Here is an 8,261-nt window from a genome sequence, read left to right on the forward strand (position 1 = left end):
TGGGGTCTGTGTCTCCTTGCTGACTGCTCCCGGCTTAGGAACTCACCAGAGAGAAGATGGCAGCTCTCTTTAGTGTGATTTTTGAGAACCTAATGAAATGTTTTAAGGTTTAGAATGATTGGGCAATTTATGTCAAGTGCAATAATAAAAATCTTCTAAGTTCTCCAAATAGGGAAATTATGCTATAGCTTTATACTTTAAAAATTTAGATAAAAATAGTAAAAACAAAACAAACCATTGTTGTATTAGAATCTGAATGGATCCATTACTGGTGGAAAAAAATCCTTTAAAACAGGCTTAGTATGCAGTACAGATATGTTGGCCTCCAGAAAGAAGATGAGGATAGCTGTACAGACTAGCCTAGTGTTTTCTGAAACTCATGCCACATGCACAGGGGAGAAGCTAGTGGGAAAATAAAAGTACGAGGAAAAATTATTCATAAGTTTTAGGTAGAATAAGATTGACAGAAACTAATCCCTGCTTGTATACCACTTTTCTGTGGTGAGCATTGTTGAGTGGTATTTATGCCATTTATTGAACAAACATGCCATGTGTTGCTACTCAAATTTATATTTAAATTAGTTAAAATAGAATTTAAAAATTAATTTGGGATCCTTACTTGCTGTAACAAGATTTTAAAAGCCCCATGTGGCTAGTGGCTAGCATTGGTCTGTGCAGAGTAGGACATAGTGGCAGAATGTTTTTTTCTACAGTGCTACTTTAAGGTGTGTACTACTAACTAAGACTTGTTTACTGACAGAAAAACTGATACCCACGCAGGTGAAAAGGTATACCCAAGGTCACATTGCAGGTAAATAGCAGAGTCAAGATTTTAAGCCTCCAGTAACGATAACCTTTGCTCTATTGATACTGTGTTTTTCTGCTTATAGTCAGTTTATTAATAAAATAGTCATGACCTGGTAGTTTTATATTGACAAATTAATTTAGTAATTTTAAAATATAGAATTATAAATACACATTTTTTTAAAACTATAATTTTGTTAACACAATTGAAATATGAGGGAAAAGGTTGGCTATATTTAAATCTATTTTTAAAGATTTATTTATTTATCTTATGTATATGAGTACACTGTAGCTGTACAGATGTCTGTGAGTCTTCATGTGGTTGTTGGGGATTGAATTTTAGGACCTCTGCTTGCTCCAGTCAGTCCCGCTCGCTCAGTCCCTGACTGCTCTGGCTCAAAGATGTATTTATTATTGTACACTGTAGCTGCCTTCAGACACACCAGAAGAGGGCGTCAGATCTCATTATGGGTGGTTATGAGCCACCAGGTGGTTGCTGGGATTTGAACTAAGGACCTTCTGGTTTCTGTTGGTAAGATTCCAGAGATACTATAAATAAGAAAACATCTAATTAAAAAAAAAATGACCTTCTGAAGAGCAGTCAGTGCTCTTACCCACTGAACCATCACGCCAGCCTGGCTGTATTTAAATCTTGCAATGGCTATATTCTCAGAGTCAAGTGATAGCATCATCTGCTTTTTTTTCTCATAACTGCTTTCCTCCAGCAATAGCTATAATGCACTCTATCCATTTTCTATTTGCTCTCATTGTCTTGTTAGTACTATCACTGTCCAGAATTTTTGTATTGCTATTGCTGGTTTATATTTGGGGATTTCTTAAACCAATGTCAGATTTTTAAGAATTTTTTTTCTTTGTTTTGTCTTTTAAACCATTTATTTCTCCCGACCAGAAGGTTGGCATCATGCTGGGTGGGTGGCACAAAACACTGTGTGCAGCAAGGTTCCAAGAACAGCTGTGCAAGTGAGACCAGGACTCAAGCAAAGGTAGAACAGTTCCAGCCCACATTAGCTGCACTCGTGTCATAATCGTTGATGTAGACCTGGTCTGGGCTGAGGTGTAAGTGATTAGACAGCAGGCCATACAGCAGCTTGCTGCAGGTGCAATTCTGGACACTGCTGATCTTGCAGATGCTGTGCAGGCTGCAGAGGGTGCAGTCAGTGGTTGCTCCATCTGCTAAATATCCTGATCTGGTCTAGGACTACATGCACTGCTATGTACTGTGCCGGCTTTGCCAGTGACCTGGATACTTTTTGAGACTCACCTAAGTCTTCCAGTGTCTGAAGTATTTGTCATTAATTGGCCATAACAATAGAGGACTTGGAATTCTAAAATAAAACATGTAAGCTGTCCAGGGTAGAAACCTTTTGCCTTTGTTTTGTTTGAGTACTCATCATTTGAGGAGAAAAGAGGTGGAAATCTGTTTTCTGTTTACAGTCGCCATCTCCTGTAATACTTCCAGATGATATTCTTACCAAAAATGCTTTACCTCTTTCAAGATATCAAATGACTCATGAAGTGGAAGATAAAGAGATCTGTCCATTTGGTCCTGTGGTTTTGCCTGTGGTTTCATTGAATATTTTCTGTACATCTAGGAGCTGAGGATGGAAAGATGACTTGGCTCTTTAAAAAGCTTACACTCTTAGTGAAGAGATAATCACACAGAGCAGTACTCTAGACAGAGTTAAACAAGTGTTCCAAAGAGGCAACTGGAAAGTGCTATGTCCACTAGAAACATGGTCTGAGAAAGAAAGGCTTCATTTTAAAAAAGATGCTATCTTTTGGGAATCTGATAAAAACCAAGAGTGTTCATGTTGGAAGTGGTTATAAGACTGAAGGTATTTTGGTGGTATTTTGTCGGCCGCCTTTTTCCGTCCAGCGGAAATAAGGAGGTAAACATGAGCTCTTCTCCATGCAGTTTAATCAGGAACCTTCATTTTTACTTCTTCTCTAGCTAGCTTCTTTTATATTCTTCTATATCTTCTTCTTACATCTTACTAGTTACATCTTTCTACTTTCTTCTTACTTACTCCTATTTCCTACTTACTCTTATTCCCTACATCTTACTACATACATCTTACTTCTATTCTTATTCTTACATCTTCTATCCTTACATCTTACTTCTATCTTTACATCTTACTTACTTACTATTCTTACATACATCTTACTTCTATATCTACATACTTACTCCTATCTATTGCATCTTACTTACTAACACTATATACTTACTCCTAATTTCTACATACTTACTCCTATCTATACATACTTACTCACTACTTCTTATTATTCTCCCTCCAGCCCCCAGCCCTTGTGGGTTAAATACTTTCCCTGGTCCCAATCAGCATCGGCTACAGTGGCAAAGCACAATAGGCTGCGAGAAAATCATGTCAGCTTGCATCACAAACTAGAGGCACACAGCTTTTCCACTAAGGCTTGTTTATCTCAATGCTCTCTGTTCTGGCCGGAGACCAGGTGTTCAATATATATGTATATAGGGTGGCAGCTGCGGCTCCCCACAGAGTTTTACCTAATGATTTAGGAATAATGCCAGAACAAAAGGTAAATCGGGGCTGGAGAGATGGCTCAGCTGTTAAAACCACTGGCTACTCTTAACAGAGGTCCTGAGTTCAATTCCCAGCAACCACATGGTGGCTCACAACCATCTGTAATGAGATCTGATACCCTCTTCTGGTGTATCTGAAGACAGCGACAGTGTACTCATATAAATAAATCTGAAAGAAAGAAGGAAAGGAAGGGAGAGAGAGAGAGAAAGAGAGAGAGAGAGAGAGAGAGAGAGAGAGAGAGAGAGAGGGCACATATAAGGAAATTCACACTAGAGCATTTTGAACATCATAAAGGGATTCAATACATAAGTCATACCTTTGAGCAATTATGATGATTTTTATGTGGTGCAAAAGGGTGTCATACATGTTAGGCAAACCTTTCTGTCCCAGAGTTTCATCCCTAGCCCTGAAGTATTTTTTTATTGAAAATTTGATTTGATTATGTAGTTTGAACTCTGACTTCCATACATACACCTACACACATATGTGCTGACATACACACATTTACAAAATACGATTCTGATGGTTGCTGTGAGATAAAATAGATGGTCAGTGAAAGGGGATGTAGTAGACAAAAAAGACTTAAGTTTATAATTTGGATAAAGGATATAAAGAAGTTTGGAAGAAAAGTACTTTGAACTCCCTTGATGAATCCATTTAATTTTATGAGCATGTTTTTTCATTAAATGGTCTGTACTCAAGGAGAACAATATTTCTTCCTTCTGTGCTCAAACAGTAACTCTGGCTTTTCTCAGTAGCTTCTTTGGCAGTTGTTATGTACTGGAGAGTGATCTCACTTTTATATATTGAAAAGCTCAATCCAGTCTATTGTCTTCAAAATGAGACTATATAAGAAAGCAAATATCATAATTACAGTTGCAACAAAAAGTTCTCATAATAAGAAATGTTTATGAGCTGAATGAAGAACATATTTTAAAGGATTCCAAATAGGACTTAACAATAGCACATACCATACTCCTAAATTGGAAAGCAGATGACTCCAATTTCAGTACTATGTTTACTTGAAAATATACAGAAATAACTGTAGGGTTTATAAGAAATAAGCCAAGCTGATTCTAAAATTCTTGTGTAAAAATCTGCAATCCAGAAAGACCATGGGAACTCTAAAAAACATGGAGGGAATAGCATCTCCCTACTGGATATTAACATGCAGAGTAAATTGTCAGTAAGTCAAAGTTTAGTTCTGTCATGTGTTTAGACATACCACAATAGAATAGAAAGTTCATAAATAACACCAGATGAACGTGATAATTTGGTACTTGTTAAAACATTTCACTTAGGCAAAAAATGGGAGGGGGGATTGGTGACACAGCACAAAACTAAGTTGCTATAGTTCCTTCCTAGCATATTCCAAAGCCTTGGATCTACCTCCAGCATCATATAAAACAAAGTGTTCAGGTCCAGGCTTGTATTCTCACGTGGAGAGTTTGAAGTTCATGGTCTCCTTGATCTCCTTCAGTTTTCTTATTTCTCTGGCTAAGGCCTGTACTATATTGGACAGGTTCAGTGGAATTGCTTAGAATTTCTCCTCGTTTAAGTTGATGTTGACTATGGGTTTGCTGTAAACTGCCTTTATTATGTTTGTGTATGTCTCTTGTATCCCTAATCTCTTCAAGACTATTATTATGAAGGGGTATTAGATTTTGCCAAAGGCCTTTTCTGTATCTAATGAGATGAACATGTGAATTTTGTCTTGCAGTTTGTCTCTATGGTGGATTGCTTTTATCAATTTACCTGTGTTGAACCATCTCTGCATCACTGGGATGAGGCCTACTTGATCATGATGGGTGATGTTTCTTAGGAGTTCTTGGATTTGGTTTGCGAGTAATTTATTGATTAGTTTTGCATCAACATTCATAAGGGAATTTGATCTGTAATCTTCTTTATTGGGTCTTAATGTGGTTTGGATATCGAGGTAACTGTGGCCTCATAAAATGAATTGAGCAATATTCCTTCTGTTTCTATTTGGTGGAATAATTTAAGAAATATTGGAGTTAATTTTTTTTTGAAAGTGGGTAGAATTCTGCACTAATACCATTTGGTGCTGGGCATTTTAGGTAGGAGAATTTTAATGTCTGCTTCTATTTTACTAGGGGTTATAGGATGTCCATTGTTTTCTGCTCTTGATTTAAATTTGGTAACTGGTATCTATCAAGAAAAATAATTGATTTCTTTTAGTTTTTCCTATTTATTAGAGTGCAGGCCTTTAAACCATGTTCTTATGATTCCTTGAATTTCTTCAGCATCTGCTATTATACCTGCCCCTTTCTTTTCTAATTTTGTTAATTTGGATATTCTCTGCTCTACTTTTAGTTAATTTGGATAAGGGTTTGTCACCTTATTGGATTTTTTACCCAAAGAACAAACTCTTTGTTTCATTGGTTCTTTGTATTGTTCTCTTTGTTTCTATTTTATTGATTTCAACTCTGTGTTCGATTGTTTCTTGACATCTCCTCCTTTTGGATGTCTTTGTTATTGTTCTTGCTGTTATTAGTTGTTGTTGGTGGTGTCTCAGAGCTTTCAGGTGTGCCCTTTAGTTGCTAGAGTGAGATTTCTCCTGTTCTTTTATGTAGTCACTTGGTGCTATCAACTTTCCTCTTAGCACTACTTTCATTGTGTCCCATAAGTTTGGGTATGTTGTATAGTCATTGTCATTCAATTCTAGAACATCTTTAAATTTGCTCAATTTCTATTTGGACTCCTTTTTCATTCAGTAGAGAGTTGTTTAATTTCCATGAGTTTGTAAGCTTTATTGATTCTTTTGTTTTGATACACACCTTTTAAACCATGTGGTATGATAGGATGTAGGGAGTTCTTTCCATTTTTTTAAACTACTGATACTTGCTTTGTGTCTTAGTATGCAGTCAATTTTGGAGAAAGTCCCATGAGGTTCAGAGAAGAAGGTATATTCTTTTGTGTTTGGATAAAATGTTCTGTCCATATCTGCTAGGTCCATTTGGTAGTATATAATATCTGTTAGCTCCAGCATTTCTCTGCTTAGTTTTTGTCTGGATGTCCTGTCTATTGGTGAGAGTAGGGTGCTGAAGTCTTCCACTATCAGTGTATGAGGGTCAATATGCGGTTTTATTTGGAGTAGTGTTTCCTTTACACATTGGAAAGGAAGAAATAGAAGTATCTTTATTTGCTAATGATATAATAGTAACCATAAGTGACCTTAAAAATTAGACCAGGGAACTCCTAAAGCTGACAAACACTTTCAGCAAAGTAGCTAACTACAAAAGTCACTCGGAAAAAATCAGCAGCTCTCCTATATACAAATAATATATGAATTAAGTAAGAAATCAAAGAAACAACACCCTTTACAATTGCCTCAAATAATAAAACTTAGGGTAACTCTAGCCAAGTGTCTTCATTAAGGTCTCTATTACTGTGAAGAGACACCATGGCTGTAGTAAGTATTATAAGAGAAAGCATTTAACTGAGGCTAGTTTATAGTCCAGATGTTTAGTCCATTGTCATCATCACAGAAAGAATGGCAACATGTATGCAGACATGGTACTGTAGAGGTAGTCAAGAATTTTACATCTGGATCTTCAGGAGGTAGGAAGAATGAGTGACACTGGGCCTGGATTGAACATCTGATACCTCAAAGCTCACCCCCAGTGATATATTTCCTTCAACAAGGCCATACCTTCTGCAACAAGGCCATACCTCCAAATAAAGCCACTCCTATGAGCCTATAGGGGGCATTTTCATTCAAGTCACCACACCAATCAAGTGGAAGACTTGTATGATAAAAAAACTTGGAAGAAAGAAAGTGAAGATATCAGAAGATGTAACGATCTCCCATACTCATGGATAAGTAGGATTAACATAGTAAAAATGTCCATCCTACCAAAACCAAACTACAGATTCAGTGTAATCACCATCAAAAGTCCAACACAATTCTTCACATATCTTGAAAAGACAACTCTCAGCTTCATGTGGAAAAACAAAAACACCAGGGTCGCCAAAACCAATCCTGAACAATAAGAGAACTATAGGTGATCTCACTATCCCCAATTTCAGAATGTACTACACAGCTATAGTAATACAATCCAAGTGTTATTGGCATAAAAAACAAAGATCCTGATTAATGGAATAGAATTGAACACCCAGACATAAATCTGCACAACTATTGACACCTGATTTTTTTTATGAAGAATCCAGAAATATATGCTGGAAAACAGAAAGCATCTTCAACAAATGGTCCTGATGAAACTGGATCTCTGCCTGTTGAAGAATGCAAATAAATCTATAATTATTATCCTGCACAAAAGTCAAGTCCAAGTAGATTAAAGACCTCAACATAAAATCAGACACAATGAGCCTGATAGAAGAGAAAGTGGGGAAAAGCCTTGAACTCATTAGCACAGGAGATAGCTTTCTGAACAGAACATCCATTCATTGGTAGCACAGGCACCAAGGTTGACAATTAACAAATGGGACCTCTTGAAACGTAAAGCTCCTATAAGGCATAGAACACCATCAACTGTAGAAAGAGGCAGCCTACAGAATGGGAAAAGATTTCCACCAATTCCACATCTGACAGAGGGCTAATATCAAAAATATATAAATAACTCATGAATCTAGATATCCACAAACCAAATAATCCAATAAAAATGGGGTGCAGATCTAAACATAATTCTCAACAGACAAATCTCAAGTGGTTGAGTAACACTTAAAGAAACATCCAGTATCCCATCAGGGAAATGCAAATCAAAATTACTCTGAGATTCTATATCATACTTGTTAAAATGGCTAACTTCATTAACACAGATAATAGCTCATACAAGTGAGGATGTGCAATATGTGGAACATGTCTCCATTGCTAGTAGGAATGTGTTGCAGGAT

The sequence above is a fragment of the Mastomys coucha genome, chromosome X (assembly GCF_008632895.1).
Source record: "Mastomys coucha isolate ucsf_1 chromosome X, UCSF_Mcou_1, whole genome shotgun sequence".
NCBI lineage: Eukaryota > Metazoa > Chordata > Mammalia > Rodentia > Muridae > Mastomys > Mastomys coucha.